This window comes from Halichoerus grypus, chromosome 5 (genome assembly GCF_964656455.1).
Source record: "Halichoerus grypus chromosome 5, mHalGry1.hap1.1, whole genome shotgun sequence".
Lineage (NCBI taxonomy): Eukaryota > Metazoa > Chordata > Mammalia > Carnivora > Phocidae > Halichoerus > Halichoerus grypus.
Window position 1 is genome coordinate 75,528,087 of NC_135716.1, and position 26,441 is coordinate 75,554,527.

The 26,441-nt window shown below is 36.3% G+C and overlaps 1 long non-coding RNA gene across 1 annotated transcript in view; it reads left to right on the forward strand.

The window, feature by feature from the left end:
• Positions 1–26,441, forward strand: part of LOC118544495 (uncharacterized) — an 80,700-nt gene that overhangs the window by 21,995 nt on the left and 32,264 nt on the right. Inside the window, exon 2 of the long non-coding RNA XR_004921623.2 lies at positions 7,835–7,919. This is a non-coding gene — a long non-coding RNA (uncharacterized LOC118544495). The remainder of the gene's footprint in view (positions 1–7,834; positions 7,920–26,441) is intronic.

Sequence of the window (26,441 nt, forward strand, 5' to 3'; positions counted from 1 at the left end):
TGGCTGCACCTCTGCCCTGAAGCCTAGGGTGCACAGGACTTGAAGCAGAAGAGACTGGAAGCTTCAGGCCTCTGTTCTGCCATTCAAACAAGCTTTATCGGGAAATTCTGCCATTTCAACCATTGTTGACTAAGTTAAGACTATAAATTCCTATGTGGCTTCTGTCTACTCCATACTAGGTAGAAAGTGGGAGTCTGGAAATCACAGGAGGGTTAGGGTTAGCATTAAGGGTGAGGGATTGGCAATCCAATCTTACACCAGTTTGCATTTCTGTGAACTTGCCTTCTCCATTTTTCACGCCCAGCCTGGAACCCTTGGTTACAGGCAGTCTCTCTAGTACAGAGAATTCGTTTCTTCACTAGTAAGAGATACTGTTTTTTATTCTTCAAACTCCTGCCTCATCAGGTTCCACCAGCCTTCCCGTTGGAGTACAACGAACCCGCATCTCCAACTCACATATGTCACCACGTAGGACATCAGGGATCTTGGGGAGGCCATAGCTGCACAGGGCTGTCGCCTGCCTTCCTGGGTGGTAGCAGCCATGGGTAGTCACTGTCCCTTGGGGAGAGCAGCTGCCGAGCATCTCTGCTGAGCCATGACCTACAGTGGTAAGCAAAGCCAGCTGAGCAGTTTTATTGGGAGTGAGGAGGCTCCTTCACTCAGGGAAATTGCAGGCACCTGGTATTTTCACTCGTCAATTGATTAATTATACATCAACTATTGGGTGCCCTCTGTGTGTTGGATAATAACATGAATACCAATTTGAGTTTATTCTGTAATAAACATTTTGCAAATATTATTTCATTTCACCTGCACAACAAACCTGTGAGGGATACATTTTGGTCACCATCTTGCAGAGGAGGAGGAGGAGCACTGGATGATTGAATAACTTTTCCAGTGTCACAAAGTAAGTGTCAGAACAGAAATTTGAATCCAGGCAGTCTATCCAGGCTCAGACCTCTTAATGCCTTTGCTCTGCTGTTTCCAGATGATGAGGGTGGGCGGGGGAGGAATAGAGAACAGTTCGAAGACGACTGACACAGGATCCCTGAGCTCCAGGAGCTCAGAGACTAGGGCAGAAGATAAATTGCAGGACAACAAGCACAACTTGAGTATAAGTTCATACAAAGGGTTATGAAATAACAGAAAGGCAAAAGTGTTATCTGGAAAATTGTTTGTTCTTGAACAGACATGAGTCTTCCAATGGACACAACCAAGTCCTTGCCTTCTACAAATTTGTGCTTACAGGTAACCAAAAGTACTTCCCGAGCATCTATTTTATGCTCTCAATTAGCCAGGTATTGAATCTGCTCACAAAAGACAGAGATTTAGCTCTAACTTCCAGCTCAGCACTCTCTAGTGGGGAGACTAATGAAGGTCATTCCAGCTTAGAAAGTTCCTGACAGGGGCGCTTGGGTGGCTCAGTCGTTAGGCATCTGCCTTCAGCTCAGGTCATGATCCCAGGGTCCTGGTATTGAGCCCTGCATCGGGCTCCCTGCTCAGCGGGAAGCCTGCTTCTCCTTCTCCCACTCCCCCTGCTTGTGTTCCCTCCCTCGCTGTGTCTCTCTCTCTGTCAAATAAATAAAAAGAAAAAAAAGGAAGAAAGAAAGTTCAGAAGTTTTAGAAATTGCAGCTGCAGTGCTGGCCAGCTTCTCCCTGGGTCTTCCCAGGGTGCCCAGGGTCATGCAACAGGGGATTGGGGATAAGGCAGGAGCTCTGAGAGTCATCTTTCCTGGGCACAGTGGGCTTCCCCTTCCCCCCCAAACAGCACCCTCAGAAAGTGGGAAGCAGTGCTTATTTGAGGCACGACAGGCTTTCAAGGACTGCAGTCTGAGAGCAGGGCAGGAGAGCTAAGAGAATTCTTTCCAAAACACCCTGGGATCAGGAAGACTATTAACAGTTTAAAGCAGGAATAATGATAATATATATTGTGTATTTTACAGCACATATAAAAAAGATATGGGATAATAAAAGCACTATAGGCAAGAGGGGGATAAATGAAATTATACACTTGTAAATTTTTTACATTCCTCATAAAATAATATAATGTTATTTAAAAAATGAACTATGGTAACTTAAAGATATATATTCTTATCTTTAAAGCTATGCTGCCTCCTACACTAGGCACTAGCCACAGGTAGCTATTTATATTTTAATTAATTAAGATGAAATTAAATAGAAATTTCAATTTCTTAACTAGCCATACAAAAACGAATCATAATAACACTGGTCTAGCTATCTTCATATCACACAAAGTAGATTTCAAGACGGAAGCTTTGGGGCGCCTGGGTGGCTCAGTCGTTAAGCGTCTGCCTTCGGCTCAGGTCATGATCCCAGGGTCCTGGGATCGAGCCCCGCATCGGGCTCCCTGCTCAGCAGGAAGCCTGCTTCTCCCTCTCCCACTCCCCCTGCTTGTGATCCTGCTCTCACTGTGTCTCTCTCTGTCAAATAAATAAATAAAATCTTTAAAAAAAAAAAAAAAGATGGAAGCTTTACTAGAAATAAAAATAGGACATGGCATAATGTCACAAAGATGGATTTATTAAGAAGACGGAAACATCCTGAATGTGCATGCATCTAATAATAGATCTTCTATATATATGAAGCAAAATTTGGAAGAACTAGAAAAAGAAAATGACAGACCTATAATCATAACTATAAATTTTAATGCCCCTCTGTCAGTAATTTAGAGAAGTTCACAAAAGATTAGTAAGCACACAGAATATTTAAGTAATTTGAATAACATTATTAACCAACCTGACCTAACTGGCATTGATAGAACCATAAAACCAACACTGTGAGATGTTCTCTCTCTTCAAGGGCACATAAAATCCTGGCAAAACTGGATGATGGATTATAGGCTATGCCATAACCCAGGTCTTGATAAAGAGAAATATCAAAAGATTGACATTATACAGCACTGCAATGGTATTTAGAAATCAGTAGCAAAGACCTATCTGGAGAATTCTTAAATATTTGGGAACTTAACAATGTATTGCTAAATGATCCTTATATCAAAGAGGAAATCACACAGGAAATTAGGAAATATTTTCAAAGAAATGATAATGGAAACCTAAATCCCCAGGTACTGGGGATTAAGGAGTGCACCTGTCAGTGATGAGCACAGGTGATGTATGGAAGTGTTGAATCACTATATTTGTACACCTGAAACTAATATCACACTGTATGTTAACTATACTGGAATTAAAACAAAATAAAAACTTGGAAAATGCAAAACAAAAGCCCTAATATATCAAAATTTGTGGGATACAACTGAAAAACTACTTAGAGGAAATATAAAGCTTTCATTGTTCATTTTAGAAAAGAAGGTATGTATAAAATTAATTTCCTAAGCTTCCATATTCCAAAGATAGTGCTAGAACAAGAAATTATACCTTAAATATGTAGAAAACAGGAAACGAACACAAAAGCTGAAACCGGTGAAATTAAAAATAAACAATAAAAAAAGAGCAAATGCAAGTTTGTTAAAAGATTAATGGAAGTGGTAAACTAGCGAGACTAATCAAGACAAAAAGACTGGGAACACAAGTTACCAACATCAATAATGAAAAAGTGTATCATTAAAAAATGTAATTAATAACTTTATGCCGATAATTTCATCGACTTTGATAAAATGGATACATTCCTTGAAAAACATAACTTACCCAGAGACTTCTGAAGAAATAGAAAATATAAATAGCTCAAATTTATGGAAGAAATTAAATTTGTATTGAAACCCTATCCACAAAGAAAATTCCAGGCTCAGGTAACTTCACTGGTGTGTTCTATCAAGAAAGAATGATATTTGCACATTTAAACTTCTGACTCTTAAAAGTTAATTGGGAATAAGCTCTTAAATGTTGCAGTCAGAGAATTTTAGAACTGAAGAGGACTTTGAAGAATAAACTGAGCAATTAAAAAAAAAAGAAATAACACGAATCCTATATACACTCTTTCAGAAAATAAAGGAGAAGGAAAAAACCTGCAAATTTGTTTTATGAGGCATGTCCTGGATATGCCAACCTGACAAATGTTCAATGAAAATTTACATAACAATTTCCTTCATGAACGTAGATATAATATTAGTGAATCAAATCCGGCAATACACAGAAAAGATAATATATTATGACAAGTGGGATTTATCTCAGGAATGTAAGATTGATTTAATACATGAACATTAAGTGTAATTCACCACTTACCATCCATGTGAATATTTCAGTAGAGTCAGAAAAAGTAGCTGAAGAAATTTAACATCTCTTCAGGAGAAAAACTCTCAGCAAACCAGAAATGGAAAGGAATGTCTTCAATCTTATATGAGGCAGCTGTGAAAAACTCACACCTAACTTCCTACTTAATAGTGAAATATTAAATTACTTCTCCGCAAGATTGGAACCATGGCAAAGATGTCTGCTCTTGTTGTTTTTATTCAACTGAGAGTCCTAGTCAATGTAACAAGGAAGAGAAATGTCACAAAAGTTTGAAAAAGTCAACATCATTTTGTATGTAGAAAACACTATAAAGTGAATTTAGAAACTTCACAGAGTAAAAGGTCACAAAGATAAAAACAGTTGCATTTTATAGACTAGCAATGAATTTTTATAGACTAGCAGATTGAACTTAACATTCATTTTACAAAAGAATAAAAAATCAAATATTAGGAATACATCTAATGAAAGAAGTGTGAGACCTTTATTCTTAAAATTGTAAAACATTGCCAAAAGAAAGTAAAGGTTTAAACAAGTAAGAAGATATACAACTGTATTTATGATTGGAAGGTTCAATATTATTAATATGTCCATGCTTCCCAATTGACATAAATTCAAACCAATCACAATAAAATCACAGCAGACATTTATGAGGAAATCGGCAAGCACATGCTTACATTTTTTATGGAAATACAAAGGGTCTAAAGCAGCCAAAATAATTCTAAAAAAGAAGAAACTTGAAGGACTTTTACTACATGATTTCAAAATTTACCTTGAAGCTACAATAATTAGGAGTGTGTGGTATTGGCATAGGGATGCACATACAGTTCAACAGAACAGAGTAGAAAGCCTACAAGCAGACCCAATGTATAGTCCTTGATTTTTAGTCAATCCATTTGAATTCAATTCAAATGATGCTGGAAAAACTGGAAATCCTTATAGAAAAAATATGAACCTTGGCCTCTATCCATATGGAAATATTAATTTGAGATATATCATAGACCCAAATACACAACCCAAACAAATCTAAAACCTGGATATAAAGCCAGATAAGGTTGCTAGAATAGAACATAGGTAGATGATTGATTTCTCAAGCAGGACACCTAAAACAGTAACTATAAGCAAGGTAGATTGATTTCTCAAGCAGGACACCTAAAACGCTAACCATAAGCAAAAATTGATAGACTGGGCCAACAAAATTTTTTTCTAATAAAAATACACTATTAAGAAAATAAATATGTAATTTTCAAAAGATATATCTGAGAAGAAACTCACATCCAGCATATATAAAGATTTCTATACTCTAAAAGAAAAAAGATGAACAACTCAATTTAAAAAAATAGGCAAAAGATTGGAACAGATACTTCACAAAAGAAAATATATGAATGTCCAACAAAGGCATGGAAAAGTGCTCAGCATAATTAGTTATCAGGGAATTGTAAATTAAAACCATGATGAGATACAATTCCATACCAGCTAGACTGGCTAAATTCAAAAAGATTGATGCCACCTAGTTGTTGACTCAGTGGAGTAGTGGGTATTCTCAGACATTGCTGGTGGAATGTAAAACGGCTCAAAGACTTTAGAAAACTGTTGTGACATTTTTGTATGAAATTAAACATAATCTATGGTATGACCCAGCAATTTTACTAATAAGTATTTGCTCATTCATGTGTACAAAATACTTGTTGAGGTAATGCTCACAGCAGCCGTATTTATAATATTCTCAAGATGGAAACAAACCAAATATCTATTAGTAGAATAATAGGCAAATTGAGGTGTAGTTATATAATGGAACAGTACTCATCAATAAAGCCTGAAAGCTACTGACACAAGCATAACATTTTGGTACAGATAATACTTACTGATGGCAGGATATGAGGACAAAGGTTCCCTTGTACTATTCTTAGGCAAAATGTGAATTGTTACAACAATTTTTTTTGTTTTTTATTTTTATTTTATTATTATTTAAAAGAATTTTATTCAAATTCCAGTTAGTTAACATACAGTGTTATATTAGTTTCAAGGGCAAAATATAGTGATTCAACACTTCCATACATCACCCAGTGCTCATCACGAATGCATTCTTTAATCCCTATCACCTATTTCACCCATCCCCCCCTACACATCTCCCCTCTGGTGACCATCAGTTCGTTCTCTACAGTTAAGAGTCTGTTTCTTGGTTTGTCTGTCTTTCTTTTCCCCCCCTTTGCTTGTTTTGTTTCTTAAATACCACAAAAGAGTGAAATCATATAGTATTTGTCTTTCTTTGGCTTATTTTGCTTAACATTATACTCTCTAGCTCCATCCATTTCAATGCAAATGGCAAGATTCCATTCTTTTATATGGCTGAATAATATTCCATTGTATATATACATCATATCTTCTTTATCCATTCTTCAGTTGATGGATACTTGGGCTCTCTCCATAATTTGGCTATTGTAGTTAATACTATTATAAAGGTATCAACATATATTAATAAACATATACATACTTCAGAAATTCAATTCTAATGAATATATCCAATCAAAATAAAGACATCAGCATATAAGAATACATAGTCAAGATATTTGTTGCATTTTGTTTATAGTAGCAAAAGAACATAAAGAAACCATGTCCATCAATAGGAGAAAGGTTGTATGAAACAGAATCTCTTCAATTCATGGAATTTTGCGTTTTCTTTGAAAATAATGACTTCAAACTTGATAATCTGATTTGGATAAAATTGAAGACAGGGTTGATGTGGCTAAATGGGAAATGCAATATGCAGAGAAGGATGAATAATGTGATTTCACTTTTATGAAAAAGAACACAACCTTTATGTGTCTGAATATAACTATATAATCAAAGAGAAAATTTGGAAAGATGCATTTTGGGTTAATAATAGGAGCTGTACTGGGGATGGTGGTGATGCAGTCAGTGGTGAAGGAAAGAAGAGGGAGAAAAGAAAAAAGAGTGATCTAACCAAACAAAATGTAAGATCCCATGTGCGCCTTCAGGTAAGTTCTTCCCCCACTCTCCTCACTTCATTCCAGCTGGGGGGCCTCTTAGCTGATTTCCTGATAGACCAAATATGCTCCTGCCTCCCAGTCCTTGCACTTGCCACTCACACTTTCTGGAACCCACTCCCTTCAGGATTCTGTGCATGTCTTACCCTCCCTTCTCGCCCCTCTCTGCTCAATGCTACCTGTCCTGGAGGCCTTCTTTGGCTACTGTCTATATAGTGCAATGCATGTCACCCCAACACTCAAGGATTCTCTTTACCCTGCTTTGTTATTCTCCATTGAACTGATTACCATCTGACATATTCTGTTCTTATGCATTTGTTTGTGTTCTCGCTGTCTCTTTTGGCAAGAATGTCAGCTTTGCGGAGTAGGAGCCATTTTCTCCTTTTATGTAACTCTGGGAACAAAAATAGTGCCCAGTGAAGATCAGTCACTTACTGCACACTTGCTGAATTAATGAATTATGTCTGTGAGTGAGTGACATATACATATGTGAGAAAATCGAGCAGTCTGTCTACATATAAATGAGAATTCTCCTCTTAATGCTTAACTTGGAAAATCAGTTACTGCTTCTCTCAAGGGAGAAAGCAAGTTCCTCACATGAATTAAAATGTATTTTTACAGTTGAAGTTGACTTGATTTTTACATTTGACCAAGAAGGAGCATCAGAACAGTGAATTGGGATCCCTCTTCTGCTGGGACTTAGCAGGTAATCCATTTTGGTCTTTATCTGTGGCTAATCTATGAACATTGTTGTAAAGTGTTGCCAAAATCTATTTGTGAAAGTACTTTGTGTTATCGAGGTGCCTTTCCTCCAGATTTCAAGTTATTCAGGCTAATAAATGCCACTACCTTTATTTTAAAAAAAATTCTGGGTGCACACTTGGTGTCTGCCACGTACACTGAAAGCCAACTGTCATTTACAAATTGAGCAGATACCTTTCTTTAACATCCGAGCCTGTTTTTACAAGATGATTGGTGGAAAAGCTGTTCACACAGTTGGATGACATGGGATTAGGTCATTGTGCTTCAGTTTTGGCTTTCAACCAGCTTTGTAATGCTTTCCGCATGGTTCTGTGCACATGTGGATGCTTTGCAAAGTGCTTCTAGGTGTTTTTGACCTAGATTTGTTGGTTTCTGTTGTTTGTATAATAGCTTGGAAATGAACAGGCATTATGTGGTCTGTGGCCTTTTAAGACCTAGACATTTTGGACTCTGCCACTAAACAGGAAGTGAAAACCTGTAGTTAATTATCTCATTACTTAATCAGATTAAAAATACATATTTAAAACTTGCTGTGATGACTAGAACTGTTCATATATATATCACATTTATATCATAGATATATCACATTTTTTAAATTCATTCATCCATTGATGGACACTTAGGTTGTTTCAATGTCTTGGCTATTGTAAATAATGCTGCAATAAACATGGAGATGCAATCTTTTCATGATAGTGATTTCATTTCCTTCAGATAAATAAATATACAGAAGTGGAATGGCTGGACCATATGGTAGCTCTATTTTTAATTTTGTGAGCCTCCATAGTGTTTTCCATAGTGGCTGCACCAATTTACATTCCCACCACAGTGTACAAGGGTTCCATTTTCCCCATATCTTCGCCAACATTTATTTTTGGTGTTTTTGATACTACCCATTCTAACAGTTGTGAGGTGATATCCCATTGTTAACACATCTTTAGAACATAGACATGGCCTCTGTGATGGAGTTTATGGTTAAGGGGCAAAGGCGTCTGGGTCTTACTGGGCAACCTCTTTCCCCTTAGAGTAAGGAGAGTCACTAAGAAGCAGTTTTGTTTTTTTTTTTAATTTTTTTATTGTTATGTTAATCACCATACATTACATCATTAGTTTTAGATGTAGTGTTCCATGATTCATTGTTTGTGCATAACACCCAGTGCTCCATGCAGAACGTGCCCTCTTTAATACCCATCACCAGGCTAACCCATCCTCCCACCCCCCTCCCCTCTAGAACCCTCAGTTTGTTTTTCAGAGTCCATCATCTCTCATAGTTCGTCTCCCCCTCGGATTTCCCCCCCTTCATTCTTCCCCTCCTGCTATCTTCTTCTTCTTTTTTTTTTCTTAACATATATTGCATTATTTGTTTCAGAGGTACAGATCTGAGATTCAACAGTCTTGCACAATCCACAGCGCTTACCAGAGCACATACCCTCCCCAGTGTCTATCACCCAGTCACCCCATCCCTCCCACCCCACCCCCTACTCCAGCAACCCTCAGTTTGTTTCCTGAGATTAAGAATCCTCATATCAGTGAGGTCATATGATACATGTCTTTCTCTTTTTGACTTATTTCGCTCAGCATAATACCCTCCAGTTCTATCCACATCGTTGCAAATGGCAAGAACTAAGAAGCAGTTTTATAAATAAAGGACCATATTTGCTTATTTGTCAAAGACTTGAGCCTCAAAAATCTTAAATTGCAGTTTTAAAAGTGCAAACTTCCATTTTAGTGTATCTCATGTGTATTTTGTTGTTAAACCTTCTTACTGATGCCTCAGAAGAAAGAATGGCAGTGGTCAGTACATATACATGGATTTCCATTCAACTTCAAAATCTTTGTCCTATCAATAATGTTAGTCCTGTGAAAGCAAGTAGGATGCTTGATTAGTTTTAGGAAGGAAAGGGAGTGGTGGGCAGGTCAACAGCACTGATTACTATTTTAATTATTCCTGCAAACAGCATTTATTCCTAGTGAGTCCATGCACAAATTGCTGCATCTGTCAGGCAGAGATAATAATTATTTAAAATATATTAATCTGCAAGATACAGTTCCAAAATTTCCTAGAAACTCTAAAGGATGTCTCAGATGCCGTTTTTTCAGCCAGTAAAATGATGGGGCATCTGTGGCTAAAATGTTGTCTCCATGTACCATTTTATCTTTTGCCATTATTTTCAAGTGTAAAATTGCATCTTGTGTTGACTGTGAAATTGGAATGCCCTCCTTTTGAAGGCCAAGCCTGATAATTGAAAGGAATGATTGCAGAAGTTAATAGGGCCATTTATAAAGGAACGGTGATTACAATTTTTTAAAATGTGCATAACTGAATTAAATGGAAGATAGGAAGTAAGATAGACCAAGGTTGCCAGATCGGCCTGGCTGAATAGCATTGCTCATGGAGATTTGGCATTCTTAGCTGAAGTCAAGGACTTTGATCTCAGGGTCAATTAGTTTTCAGCTTTTCAGCGGTGACAAGTTACAATCTGACCCAGGTCAGCTGTCTGGAAAATTCATGTCCCTTAATTATAAAAGGGCTTAGTAGAATGAATATATTAGCACAAATTTTTCTTTGTCCCTGGAAGCACAACTTAGAGCACTAGCAGCCTGGTGGTAGTAGTGCTGTGTGTGCACCCAGAGGCCAGTGTTCACACACACACACACACACACAGCACACACACACACACACACACACACACACAGTCCCACATCAAAGAACAATTAACAGACCGTTAAAGGGCCTATTTACTCTCCCATTGCTAATGTTATTCATATTTAATAAATGTGAGCAATACACATCATGGTACAAAGCTAGGGGCTGACATGGAATCTCTGATATAAAATACCTTGAATCTTGAAGCGTAACTGTGGACATTCAAGCACATTCTTACATACAATCAGTACTAGCAGTAGACAAGCAAGCTGCCTCTGTAAAAACTGTTTTATTTATTTTTATTTATTTGTTTTTAATTTTTTTATTGGAGTATAGTTGACACAAAATGTTACATTAGTTTCAGGTGTACAACAGAGTGATTCAACAACTCTATACGTCATGCTGTTCTGACCGCAAATGTAGTTACCATCTGTCATCGTACAACGCTATTACCAATACCATTGACTATATTCCTTGTGCTGTATCTATTATTCCCAGGACTTATCCATTCCATAAGTGGAAGCCTGTATCTCCCACTCCTCTTCATTCATTTTGCCCAGCCTCCCATTCTCTTCCCTCTGGCAACCATCAGTTTGTTCTCTGTATTTATAGGTCTGATTCTGCTTGTAAAAAATTTTAAATGGGAGTTTTCAGCCACAGTTAATTCTTATTTTTTCCCTATGCTGTGAGTATGAACTCACTCTGATTATTAAGGGGTTATGAGGGGGCATCAACCATTTCCATACAGAAAATAATAAAGTTAGGCTATCTCTATGCCCATGAAAAAGTGTCCTACAGGAAGCCCTTGCTGTCCATCTAGGTCACTGTGGGTGTGCCCTTGATTTGTCTGAAGCACAGTCATGCTGGCAATGCTGCGGTCTACATCAATGGCAAAGATGATCTCAGGGATAATCCAACCTTCGGGCAAATTATTCATTGGTTGCAATAGATAAGCTTCAGAGTTGTGAGGGTATAAAAGTCTCATGATTCTTGTACCAAAGAATATACTCTGTGTACTGAACAGCAATTATTTTGATGCATAAGATGAAAAACGATAAGCATCCTGAGAGAGGTGTATACAGTGCTATGGGCATTCAGAAAACGGTGTGGTTATTAACAACACTTGTAAGTGGTGCTATGCTATTAATACACAGGACTTGATCTAATACTTTATACTTTTCAAAGCGTGTTCGAATACATTATCAACTGTTTTCCTAAACCCACATGTTGGCAGACTAAGGCACCCACAGCAATCATCGTGTAGTCAGTGAGAAAGGTGAGTACAGGACTAACATTCGCGTGATGGAGCCATCTTCCACAGCTAGTTCGAGACGGAGCTAAAGCAAGTAGCAAGAAGACAGTCCTATTTCTAACCCTCTGATATTTCTAACATACCAAAGTCAGGAGTGAAAAGGACAAAAAGCTTTTCATTCTCCTTTTCTTAACCAAGTGTTTGAAACAACTTAGCTCCAGATAATGCATTTAGAGAACAGAGCATGGTGTCTGGAAGAGAGTCCTGGCTTGAGTGCCAGAATATCTGAAATTTGCCATATCGATTCACATTATGACACAAGGTCAAGCATTTAATTATTTTTGTGCTTCATTTTTTTAACCTGGAAAATGAGCATAATTATGTTTTCTTCCTTTCAATGATAGAGATAACATGAGGCTGAATGAGTAACTCTATTATCTCTTCATAACATTGATATAGAAGAGGAAGAACGTAATTTGCCTCTAGTCTAGAAGCTGATTAAGCCACATCTTATCTTTACTGTTTGCAGTTAATAGAGGAGACACCTGATTTGATCTGTGCTATATTAGAATCATATCCTTGTGAGGTGCTTCAGAAGGAAGGGTGTTAGGGCCCGTGTTGTAAATGTGCCCTCTTATTTTTTGGGGGGAGGACAAGAGTAAGGGAAGATTATGTCATGACCATACTCTAAATTTAAGTCAGTTTTATTTCCTGCCATATATTTGGATACCTTATAACTTGTAAAATGCTTCTTTGAATTTTCACATGTAAAACTAAGAGGGATAAAATATAATGACCTGGTAATAAACTGGTCCTTTCACTTTCTATTGAAGCCCAATAGCATTTTAGCAAATGTTGCTATCAACTCTTTCTGGGGGGCTTCCTACACTGAGTATATTTAGGTACTCTTTATGTTTCAGATAGAGGTTCATTCACTAAGTGATATGACCTGGTCCAACAGAACTTTAAAAAGGTACGTGTAGTTTTATCTTTTCTGTGGATTGTTTCTGCAAATACCAATCAATTAGGCAACTTTAATCTGCCTCACTTAGCAACGTTGCCATTGAATGGAAAATTAGAACGGAGCTTTCAGCAATCAATTTATCAATATCCTATGAATAGCCATAGAGTATTATCCATTTGACACACACTTGCTCATTGTTACAAAATCTACAACTGGTGTATGTTGGCAGGATTGGTTTAATCCCTTGAACCCACAGATGGAAATTTTGGTTCCAAGATTCTTTCCTGTTTCACCAAGAAGTAAACAAAATTTCCAAAGATACTTTAATGCAGAAAATAGTTTAATTCTGATGAAAAAAAAAAGTTTAGTTTTTTTTTCCTAGGCACTATTTTTGATCACAAAACCATATAAAATGAAGATAAAAACATATAAAAAGCAAATAATCATGCATATAAAATATTTATTCTTAGTATTATTTAAATGTGTCTTGTAATCTTTTTCCTTTTGCAACTTTCCTATCTAGTCAGAGTGTCATACTTTTATTGTATAATTATACTGCAACTTGATGTGTCTTCTGTGGACATTTAATGCTATCCAGATTTAATACTTCATAATTCTTCTTGACAGGACTTTAAGCACGATTATCATTATCTTTATTTCTATAATGCTATCTCACATCCCCAAACACTGTCCTAGTTTCACCATGGTTCTTTCTAATATCAATGAGTCCTTTCAGATTTGAGTCTCACTTCCCAAATACCTGTAATGAGTGGTTCGGTCACTGTGATAAATGCTTCATGTGCATTGAACCCTTACACAAACTCTGTGATGTTGGTAATATTATCTCATTTTGATAGGTGGAAAAACAGGATATGAAGAATTTATGTCATTCTCCCATACTCATATGTATAGTAAGCAGCAAGATTTAGACAAATTAAAATAGACTTAAAGTACAATTTTTTAAAAAAATTTAATGGAACAATAAAAAGTCTGACAACCCAATTAAAAGCTGGGAAAAAATTTAAATAGACATTTCCCCTCCAAAAAAGATATACAAATGGCCAATAAGCACATGAAAAGATGCTCAGCATCATTAGTCATTAGGGAGATGCAGATAAAAATCATGAGATACTACTGTCTACTCAGTAGAATGACTGGAAATAAACAGCCACTAATAAGTCTGTAATCAACCAGTGTTGGTGAGGATGTAGAGAAATAGGAACCCTTATATATTGCTGGTGGGAATGTAAAATGGTACAGCCCCTGTGGAAATGAGTTTGATAATTTTCCAAAAGTTAAATATAGAATTACCGTATGACCCAGCAGTTCCACTCCTGAATACATACCCAAGAGAATTGAATGCTTATGTCCACACAAGAACTTATACATGAATGGTAGCACTGTTCATAATAACCAAAAAGGGGGAAACAATCCAAATGTTCCTCAGTTGATGAGTGGATAAACAAAATGTGCTATATCCAAGCAATGGAATGTTGCTATTATTATATTGACTATTATTATTAAGTAATAAAAAGAAACAAAATACTAATACATACTACAACATGGGTGGACCTTGAAACCGTTATGCTCAGTAGAAAAAGGACCACATACTGTATAATTACATTTAAATAAAATGTTCAGAATAGGGAAATGATTCACAGAGATAGTAGATTAGTGGTTGTGGGGGACAAGGGTGTTAGAGAGGAAACAGCATGAATTTTTGGGGTGATGAAATGTTTTAGAATTGATTGTGGTGATGGTTGCACAATTTTGTGCATACACTAAAAGCCATTGAATTGTATAATTTAAAGGGATGAGTTTGATGGTATGTGACTCATATCTTAATAAAAATATTTTAAAAATGAATAGGAGACCCTCAATCATATCATATGAGCAAAACTTGAAGTGTTTGGAGTACCTTTAGCCTAGGATAGTGAAGATTAAATATCTTCCATTATTTGAAGATTATTTTTGGCTTAGTGTCACTCTGTGAATTTGGCAGTATTGCAGCTTCTCCTTTTGTACTAGTAGGGTGACCATAAACTAGCTGTTCCAGAGAGTTCCAATTCCAAGTGGGAAAAGTTAGGGTTCTTAAGAACTTTGGAGTACCAGGCAATCCTGGGCTGCAGGTCTTTGTGCCAACTGCTGAACCCTTGCCTGGAATTACCCACATAAGGTCCTTGACCTAGCATTCTAGAACAGGAGGGGAGATCTGGAGTCTCCAATGAAGTGGATTTGAATCCAGGATCCACCTCTATAAGATCTATGATTTTAGGCAAGTTATGTGACTTTCCTGACCCATCATGTTTTTATTTATTAAAAAAAAAAGAGAGAGTAATAATATCCACTTAGTTTTTGGGGATTTTTATGAGACAGTAGTTGTGAAAATGACTAATGCAGTATCTTATTTAATTATATAATTAAATAATACACTTACTCCATAAGTGTTATACACTTATTCCATAATTCTATTATATAATATATAACACTATATTATATAATATTATTATATAATTATACAATAACATTGTATAATTGTATATAGTCATAGATAAAAGATTATATAATAATGATATATTATGTATATTTGATACTTATTAGATATGATAGCTTCTTTCTTCCTCAATTCTGTCCCTTCTTTTATGTAGCAGATTTTTTCTCCCTCAACTTAATATTTTGAATAATTTTCAAACTTAAAAAGTTAAAATACCAGCAATGAACACCTGCATACCCTTCATTTAGAAATGCAAGTTGTTACAATTTGCCATATTTATTTTATCTATTTCAGTATGTCTGTACATATGTACTTTTATCTCCTGAACTATCTGAAATAAACTACAGATAACATGCTGCTTCATCTCATGCTTTAGCAAAAACATTCTCATGACACCAATTTCACACTTAGGCAATTTACCATTGATTCTATAATATTATTTAATATGCCAACCATACTAGCATTCTCTAAATTGTTCCAAGATGTCATTTCATGGTTTTTTTTTTTTTTTTTTTTTTTTGTCAGTATTCTTATTTAATAACAGGATCCAAGTAAAGTAAATGCACTACATTTTGGCACCATGTCTCTTTGGTCTCCTTTCCTCTTCTTAGTTGACATTCTTCTGGAAAAAAAAAACTCCTCTCCCCTCCCTTTGTCATGATCATTTTGAACCTATGAATTCTCGCCCTTTCTCCCTCTCTTTTTATTTATTTATTTATTTATTTATTTATTTATTTATTTAAGATTTTGTTTATTTATTTGACAGAGAGAGAAGGCAAGCACAAGCAGGGGGAGGGGCAGAGGTAGAGGGAGAAGCAGACTCCCCAATGAGCAGGGAGCCCGATGAGAGGTGGGACTCAATCCCAGGACCCTGAGATCATGACCTGAGCCACACAGGCGTCCCCTCTCCCTCTCTCTTTAAATAATCATTTTATTTTGGATAATTTTACATTTACAGAAAAGTTGTAAAAACAATACAGAAAGTTCCCATATATCTCACCCAATTGCCCCATTGCTAACATCCTACATTATCAATGTCCATTTGTCAAAGAACTTGCCAGGGGTATGTTACTGTTAACTAAATCTATGGATTTTTAAAAATTTCAATGTGTGATAATCCCCTACCCTCCTTTTTCTTTTTGATGCTCAAATTGCCCAAAATTTGGCCAATTAGGGTTCATGTAGGTCAGCTCCTATGTCATTTTTACATGTCACCACTGGTCTTTGAACACTTGTTAGCTTTCTGTTGCAATGAAATATTCCAGACTCACTGTGTCCTTTCTCTGCCCAGATCTGGAATCAGTCATTTCTTTATAAATGTATGCAGTCAAACCTACAAATCATCTGTTTTTAAATTTGTTTCTGGATTTTGGGTCAAAATTGGAAAAATTTCCCCATAATTGGCTTATGAAGGAACGTCTCCATGTTTTCTTCTGATATTAATGTGGTTCATGTTTATTGTGACCATTTGAAATTTATTCTGCTGTGAGCTGTGGACCCAATGTTATCTTTTGAAAGACAATCCAGGTGTACTGGTACTACTTGTTGAAAGGGCCACTTTTTCATAAGTGAATTGAGATTCTACTTTTTATCGTGTTTACATGTCCTTGTGACTATTTCTGCATTTTCTATTCTATTCATTGGCCGTTTTGTTCCTTCATGTGCCAACACCACACTTTTAATTATAGGAGATATATATTTTATTATTTGCTCTTCATTACATTCCTTTATGGGGGTTTCCTAGCTATTCTTGCATGTTTATTTTCAGTGAAGTTGGGGTTTAACTTGACCGGCTCCAGAACAACTTTGTTGGTATTTGTACTGATATTATGTTGAATTTAAATATTAACTCAGGGTAATTTGGCAGCTTTATGAAGTTGATGCAGCCAATCCAAGAACAGGGATATCATTGCATTTGCTCAAGCCTATTCTTGGTCTTTCAAGAGTGTTTTAAAAATTCACTTCTATGGATTTTGCAAATTTCTTGTTAAGTTTATTCCTAAATATTTTATCTTTTTATAGCTATTGTGGGTGGGAGTTTTCTTAACCATTATATACTTCAGGAGGCTTTGATTTGTATCTATGAAAGTTATTATTTTAAAATAATTTGTATGTTTATATTTTATGTTAATTGAAAGTCTTATACCAAACTAAATTCTTTTAATATCTGTGTTATTTTTAACATTGATGCTCTTGAAATTTTCAGATATACTCTCCTATTGTCTGACAATATAGTTTTGCCTCCTTTTCCCCAATTTTTATGCCTTTAATTTTTCTTTTTCTGATTGCATTGACTAATGCCTTTAAATAATGATAAATAATAGAGGATACAGTGGGTGTCCTTGCTATATTCCTGAGCGTAGTGGGGAAAGTGTATCTCCATTAAATAAGAAACTTGGTTCTTGGTATATATTTTTGTCACGTGAAGCAGGTGTCCATTCATATTTTACTGATTTTAAAAGGAACAGACGTTCAATTCTGCTGAAGGTCTTTCCTGTATCTTTGAAGGTTACCATATGATATGATCTTTTTTTCTCTATTAATATGGTAAGTAATAATAAGGGTATTTTTAATATTGAGTTATCCTTGCAATCTTATAAATCTCATTTAGATGATGATATTAAATGAATTGTGGTCCCCAAAGATGTTCAGACTCCTATTTCCTGAACCTGTGAATAGGTTACCTTCCATGGCAACAGAGACTTTTCAGACATGATTAGGTTAAAGGTCTTGCGATGGGGAGAGATTATCCTGGATTATCCACGTGAGCCCAGTGTAATGCCAGGATGTTTATAAGAGAGAGGCTAGAAGATCAGAAGCAGAGAGAAAGGATGTAAGTGTGGAAGCTGAGGTCAGATGAGAGAAGATGCTCAGCTATGGCTGTGAAGATGGAGGAAGGACCCTGAGCTAAGGAATATGGGCAGCCTCTGGAAGCTGGAAAAGCAAGGACCCAGATTGTTCCCTTGAGCCTCAAGAAGGAACACAGCCTGCTGACACTATGATTCTGGCCCAGGGATACCCATTTCACACTATGACCTCCAGAAGTGTGAGATAATAAATTTTTGTTGTTCTAAGCTACTGAATTGTAGCAATTTGTTAGAGCAGGAATAGGAAATGCATACAAGTCATGATGTATTTTTTTTTTGTAATATGCTATGGAATGCTATTTGCTGATATTTCATTTGGAATCTTTATATTCTTCAGTGAAATTGGTTTGTAGTTTGTTTTATTTGGCCTAGGTGACAAGTTAGGTGTTGAAGTTATATTTACTTTTAGAAAAATAACTTGAAAGTTTTTCCTTGTTTTATATAGTACAATTTTAGTAGCAGTGGAACTAGCTGGTCCTTGAAGATTTGGTTGATATCCCCTGAAACAGTGTGGGCTTTATGCCTTTTTGTATTATTTGTATTCTGCAGGTTTTTAACCTCTCTGCTGGGCTCTCTCAATTACCACTTGAATGATTCAGTCCTGCCTCTTACAGTGAAAACAATGTTTTCCCTAGTGCAGGGGGCTCCACAGAAAACACAATGGTAGATTTTGTTGGTTCACCATTCAGAATGGTCTGATCTAGGTAGCCATCTTCCAGTAAATGTTTTTTTCTATTGTTCTCTGGTTCTTTGAATTCCTTTCCTGGACTCCAACACCCCAGTAAAAGGAATTTCCACTCCCTGCTCCTATTTTTCAAGACTGCTTACTTCTTTCTTATGAAGCCCTTCAATTGACTTAATGCCCCTACAAACGTCATTTTATGCCTGATTTCTAATTGCTTGCATTGGATTCCTCTTTAATCTCTGCTGCTCTATTGTTTGCTGCTTGGATCTTCACCTTGCCCCTGAACGCCCTTTGTTTGGAGAAGTGTCTTTGGTCTTAGAGTCAGGTGTTTTACCTCATTAATCGATCTGATTTCAGGCATGAAATTGGAATTTGTACTCATATTCCCATGTGTGTACCTCGAGGATAACTCATTTTAACTTCATGTCCATTTCTAGCCTCTGAGCAACACTGAGAACTTGCTTTATCCTGAGATTCCAAAGATTCCAAGACATCTGATGCCACAGAAGTGTTAATCCTGACAGAACCCTTTGTAGTTCAATGGCTGTGTACTTTGCTTTGCACACTGTAATTAATTTTATAAATTTTATTTCTGATTGATTACTTTCTTCAAAAAGTTTAATCTGAATATAACATGCTATTCTAATATGCTGAAATAACTACAATTTTATTTGAAGTCTTGTATCTCTTTGTAGTCATAGATTTCTGTCCATCGATCTGTTAATTATACTCTCTTGCATAACTATTATCAATCTATTTCATTATTATGTTGGATCAGTTCAATGGCCACTTCTTCATAAGTAATTGGAAGTTATTAATATCTATATATGTGAATTGTGTGGTGGTTGACCATATTTTTTTAAAAATTTTAATTCCAGTGTAGTTAACCTAACAATGTTATATTAGTTTCAGGTGTACAATATAGTGATTCAACAATTTCATATATTATTCAGTACTCATCAAGATAAGTGTACTCTTAATCCCCTTCACCTATTTCACCAATCCTTCCCACTACCCTTTCCTTTGGTAGCCATCTGTTCGTTCTCTACAGTTAAGAGTCTGTTTTATGGTTTGTGTCCCCCTTTTTCCCTTTGTTCAATTGGGTTTTTTTTCTTAAATTCCACATATGAGTGAGATCATATGGTATTTGTCTCTCTCTGACTGACTTATTTCACTTAACATTATACACTCTAGCTCCATCCATGTTGTTGCAAATGGCAAGATTTCATTCTTCTATATTGCTGAATAATATATATACCACCTCTTCTTTATTCATCCATCTATCAATAGACACTTGGGCTGCTTCCTAATTTGGCTATTATAGATAATGCTGCAATAAACATAGGGTTCAGTTGATTCAAAACTACTTTGAACAATTCTCAATTTTACTAATAAGTACTAAATTTGGGGGGTTATATGAGTAAAATTTTTCAGAAAATGCATTTGATTAAATGTCTTTCAATTTCCAGCTTATGGAGGTGAAAACATAACATTTTTGCCATAATGTTCGATCAAAGTTATAGAATAATTTATTCATTCTATATCAAATACTTATTGAGTGCCTACCACACACCCAAATTCTGTTCTATGTGGTTGGGTCATACCAGTGAACAAACTATTTTTCCTCTCATGGAGCTAACATTCCACTAGCAGAGAGAAAGGTAAAAAATGGCAAGTGTAATACACTAAATAAATTATATGTGTCCCTTTAGAAAGTGATAAGAATTATGGAATAAAACAAAAAATACAGGGGTATGGAGACTGGGGGTGCTGTGGATAGAACGAGACCAGGCTGCAGTTTTGGGAAGAGTGGACCCTGGGGGCCTCACTGAGGAGGTAAACTATGAAGACTTGAGAGAGATAAGGAGGCTGGGTATTCAGATATCTGGAGGAATAATACTCAAGAGTTAAGAGCCAGTGAAAATGCCCTAAGGCTGGATTTGTCTGACTTGTTCTAGGAGTAGCAAGGAGGCAGTGTGGTTGAATTGAAATGATTCAGAGGACAGTAATAGTTGAGGTCAGAGAGGTGATGGTAGACTTGACACTGTAGGGCTTTGTAGATAATCATGAAAACTCTATCTTGTATTCTAATGGAAATTGGGAGATTTTGAGCAGAGGAGCAATGTGATATGACATACTGTAAAGGGATTTTTCTGGGTGCTGTTTAGGGGAGATGGTGTAAAAGTAGATAGTAGTAATGGTATCATTCTATATGCGTACACAAAAAAACTACTGAATTGTGCACTTTAAGTGGGGGAATTTTATGCAACATGTATTATAAAACGGTTCAAAAACAATCTTAGGATAGAATAGAGAAGGCCATGTATGTTTGACTGTGAAAATTTCGAGGAAGATAGGAGACTATGTGATTTGCTTAGTTCAGCTGCCAACACATTATAGGTCATTAATCTGTGATTTCCAACTCTATTCTTTTAATTCTTCTGGGCAAATGGATTGCCATAAATAAATATCAGCAACAGCTGCCTTTCACTGAGCACCCTTTATGTGCCAGGTACTCTACTGCACACTTCACTTACTAAATTATCACAAGAGTTCCAATGACACAGACATTATTAATTCATTCTTGTAACCAATATTTGTAAAGCACTGTGTATGCAACTTTCCTGGGGCTTCAAAATACAGTTATAAATAGGACAGACCAGTCCCAGGCTCTAGTATTATTTGTTTAGGATCACATAGCTAATGCAGATTAGAAACTGGACTCCACTGTTCATTCTTCCCTTCACACAGGCTCTGGAGCTGGCCGTTTAGATAAGATGTAGTGATCCATTCTGTTTTAAAGATGAAATGGAGGCCAAAGAAAAGAGAGAGTAAAAATAGAATGGAAAGAGGGAGAGATTTATAAAGTTTCTTATTGGATATTAAAACACTGATTATCATTTAATTTGGTGTCCCCAAATCTACAATGTAGGTAGGACAGTTCAAGCTATAAGTTTCAGTGGGGGCTTGTGTTATTTAATGTGACTATTTCGACTGATATATGGTGTCCAATGGTAGCCATTTTAATACTATTAAATACTATTAATACTTTTAAATGCTCTATGGACATGGCTTTTTTAGATCTAAGGCCTTCCAGATCTCTGCACAAAGTAATAATTTAATAATAATTTAATAATTTCACTCAGAAAATATAATGAAATAATTTTTACATTACATAAGTGAAACATGAGCTTGGCATTTTAATCAATACGTTTTCTTATTGTGTAGATGTTGGCATGACATGGCTAATTTTTCAAATTGAATTATTTGCCTTTTCTTCTTGTACTTATTCTAATTATTAATGGTGTTTGAAAAGTTTATTCTATGTGATATAGACATAGACTGGGTTTTAACTTCTAATGTGCGGTTAAACAACTTAATAGGGTAGGCAAACATGCCAACCAAATTGAGCATCAAAGGATGCTGGAAAGGTACATATAGTAATGTATCCATAGAACTTTAAAGCAATGGGAAAATGATAGAATTTATTAAAAAGAAGAGGGCACAGTTTCCTTTGTTTTAAACACCCAGTGATTTTTTTTAAACTTACTTTTTGACCCAGAATCATAAGATCAAAATAGACTATGAAATGATGTTAGTGTCACTGTTACTATAGCTTCTTTTTTTTTTTTTTTAAGATTCCACTTATTTATTTGAGAGAGAGAGAGACAGCATGAGCCAGAGAGAGAGAGAGAGCACAAGTAGGGGGAGACAGAGGGGCAGAGGGAGAGGGAGAGGCAGATACCCCACCAAGAAAGGAGCCCAATGCGGAATCATGACCGAGCTGAAGGCAGACGCCTAAATGACTGAGCCACCCAGGTGCCCCTGCTACTATAGCTTTTTTTCCTTAATGGGGAAATATAATACACTCTCCAGGGTATGAAATGAATCCACAGCATATTAGAATTTTAATTTAGAGATTTTTTGTCTTTACTGTACTATATATTCCAATATATCATATACCATATATCAATATATCATATACCAATATATATAGTCATCCAGTGAGATTTGGGGCCAGTATTTATTGGTAGTCAAGGTGAATTGAACAGTTCATATACATTTTTCTCACTGACTCTTCCAAACTTCCCCAGGAAGTTTATTACAGTCTTTCTCTAGATGAGGGACTACAACTCAGAGAGGTTGGGAAGGTTGTCCAAAGTCACACAGCCAGGAAGCAGCAGATAGAGCCAAGATTTGGGCATGACCTGTCTAATTCCCAGCCTACATTGTCCCAGGACGCTGTGTTTCTGCTCATTGTGTTGACCACTTGCCCTTCCTTTTCATTTGAACAGTCCCCTTTTCTTCACCAAACATGGAGCTTGGCACATTGATTGTGCCATTTTCTTGCTATTTTTGCACAAATATGTGTCATAATTTGTGAAAAGGGTAGATTAACAAAATATTAAAGTGAATAATTAGAGAAACTTGAGAATGACATTTAAACAATTTTTCCCTTCTTGTACTATGCAGAAATCTTTTCTAAAATAGTTTTTATAAAGGAATTACCTTCAACTTCCAGCTACAAGGCCATATTGAAGGCATTATCTGTCTCCTCTCCCCCACCAGCTACACTGCAGAGGAAGTACCTGGAGGGAGGAGGTGAGATCTGTGAGGAGATTGGATGAGGATCAGTGAAAGAGCTCACTATGCTTCTGGAAGAAGCAAAGTAGGTGTGAGAGGTAACAGCTGAATCAGGATGCAGGGAACCAGTCTGGAGCACTGGTCAGGCGTGGAGAGAGTGAATGGATATGGTGATGAGGTGGAGGTTGCCGGCAGGGGCATTCACTGGAAATCTGCTCCAATTATCTTGTCTTTTCTCTACTCTCACGTGCAGATTATGGATAGCCAAGCATTTATCTCTCAGGCAAAATAGCTGAAGGCTTTTATTTAGGAAATTGAAAGGCTTCAGGGAAAATGCCAAACCCTTGCATTAGAAACTCTCCAGCAAAATGATAGCCATTTTCTCAAATATGCAAAAGCAGATCCTGCTCGACAACAAGCCCCACTTGTGTGCATGGAGCTCACAAATTACACTTTTTAGGGCCTTCCACTTGAACATGAATAGGTACCCTAGAATGACCAGATGTGTGAAGCAAATCTCCTGCACAAAATCCTTTCTAGCATTTACATAGCTCTGACTGATAGTTACTGTTAGAGTCCTTTTCATACATTCACCCATTCAGCTCTTACAACAACCCCATGAAGTGAGGGCCATTATTCCATCTTTAAATATGGGGAAACTCCTCTGTAACTGGTCTATGAATAATTTGGAATGCAAATGCAAATAATTTTCTTAAAGGTAGAACAAGAATACAAAAATAGAGAGTATCTCAGAGAAAAAAGGGCTAGAGACATAATCCAGAAGATTTTATATCTCATAAGAGAGGGAGGAGAAGAAATGAGAGTATAAAAAGTCAACACAATGAATTAGTAAATAACTGATACATACATACATAATAAGACATACATAATCTCACTACTTTATAATTTCACAGCACCTATAGTTAAAAAAAATCTACTCCAAATTCCAGAGACCAAAATACATACATATACACTCATGGACATACACATACCCCAACAAGCCAGCATGGTGAGCAATAGCACTCTTGAAGAAATGGAGGTAAGAGAGACATCAGCTTTCTGAGCAGCACTGTTGGATGCTAAGCACACTGTGGGGCAAAGTTCCGAAGGGAAATTATCATTGATCTAGAATTCTTTTCTGGCTAGTTCTAGCTAAATTGTCTATAAAATTTGAATATAGAATAAGATATTTTCAGAAATGCAAGGATTCAGACCTTTTACTTTTTTTCTTATTTCTTAGGCATCTACTTCAGGATGTATGTGCCATAAACCAAAAGGCGAACTGAGATAGAATAAGGCCGTGGGTCTAGAAACCATGCACCAACACTGGAAATAAGCAGACTCAGAAACATTAAGAGATATGGAGATATCATATGAGAAGGAAAAAAGTTAAAAGTATTAAAAATGATTGCCTTTGAAGAATATATGTGACTCATGTGTTTGTCACTTGTAACCATGTTCATACATGTCTCTGACAAATTTGTTTTTGTGTTATTATTAGCAAAATTGCCATCTCTAAATTCAAAAGTCCACAATAGGCTTTCTTCAGCAGGTTACCAAAATTAGGAACCATGAAGATTTTGTAAGTTTGTTCTTTAAAGATTTTACCAGCATTCTGAAAATGGAACAAATTTAAAAGATAGGTATCAAGCCAAGAATAATCATCTGACATATATGTATATGACTGACATAAAGTTAATATTTTTATTATTTATTTATTTATTTTTTAAGATTTTATTTATTTGATAGAGAGAGACACAGTGAGAGAGGAAACACAAGCAGGGGGAGTGGGAAAGGGAGAAGCAGGCCTCCCACAAAGCAGGAAGCCCGATGCGGGGCTCTATCCCAGGACCCTGGGATCATGACCTGAGCCGAAGGCAGACGCTTAATGATTGGGCCACCCAGGTGCCCCAATATTTTTATTATTTAAAGGCTTCTTTTAAATCAATCTAACAAAATTAAACTTCCCACAGAAAAAGGAGTTAAGGACAAAAAAGAGGCCATTACAGAAGTTGTACTGTTCAATCTTCTGGAGAAGAAAATATTGGCTTACCCAAACTGGCACAGATTAGAAAAGAATGCATTGAAAATATGAGAAAACGGTCACTGTCGTACTCCTGATGGAGGTACAAATTGTACAACCTTTCTGGGTTGCCATATGGATGGAAGCCCCTTAACATCCTTTGATGCATCAGTTCTGTTCTCTAGATTTATTCTAAGAAAATAATTGGACAAGTTCAAAAGGCTGTGTGTACAAGTGTGTTCACTGCAGATTTTTTCTAATATTGAAAAATTTAAAATAATTATGCAATAAAATGCAATTGGTGAGAGAGACCCTGCTATACCCGTGCCATTCATTTTTTAAATTAATTAATTTTTAAAATTTCAATTCAATTTAATTAACATATAGTGTGTATTGTTAGTTTCAGAGGTAGAATTTAGTGATTCATCAGTTGCATATAACACCCAGTGCTCATTCCATCAAGTGCCCTCCTTAATGCCCATCACCCAGTTACCCCATCCCTCACCCCCCTCCCCTCCAGCAACCCTCAGTTTGTTTCCTATGATTAAGAGTCTCTTATGGTTTGTCTCCCTCTCTGATTTCATCTTATTTTATTTTTCCTTCCCTTCCCCTATGTTCATCTGTTTTGTTTCTTAAATTCCACATGAGTGAAATCATGATATTTGTCTTTCTCTGATTAACTTATTTTGCTTAGCATAATACCCTCTAGTTCTATCCACATCATTGCAAATGGCAAAGATTTCATTCTTTTGATGGCTGAATAATACTCCATTGTATATATATCCCACATCTTCTTTATCCATTCATCAGTCATTGGACCCATGCCATTCAATCTGTGGTCATGGAAGTGCTGAGGAGGATCCATATTAATGAACATGGACTGGGCGCTCCCTGAGCCTTAAGTGAAAGCGTGGTTAGAGGGGTCCCCACCCACAAACGCCTGTCTATTCTAC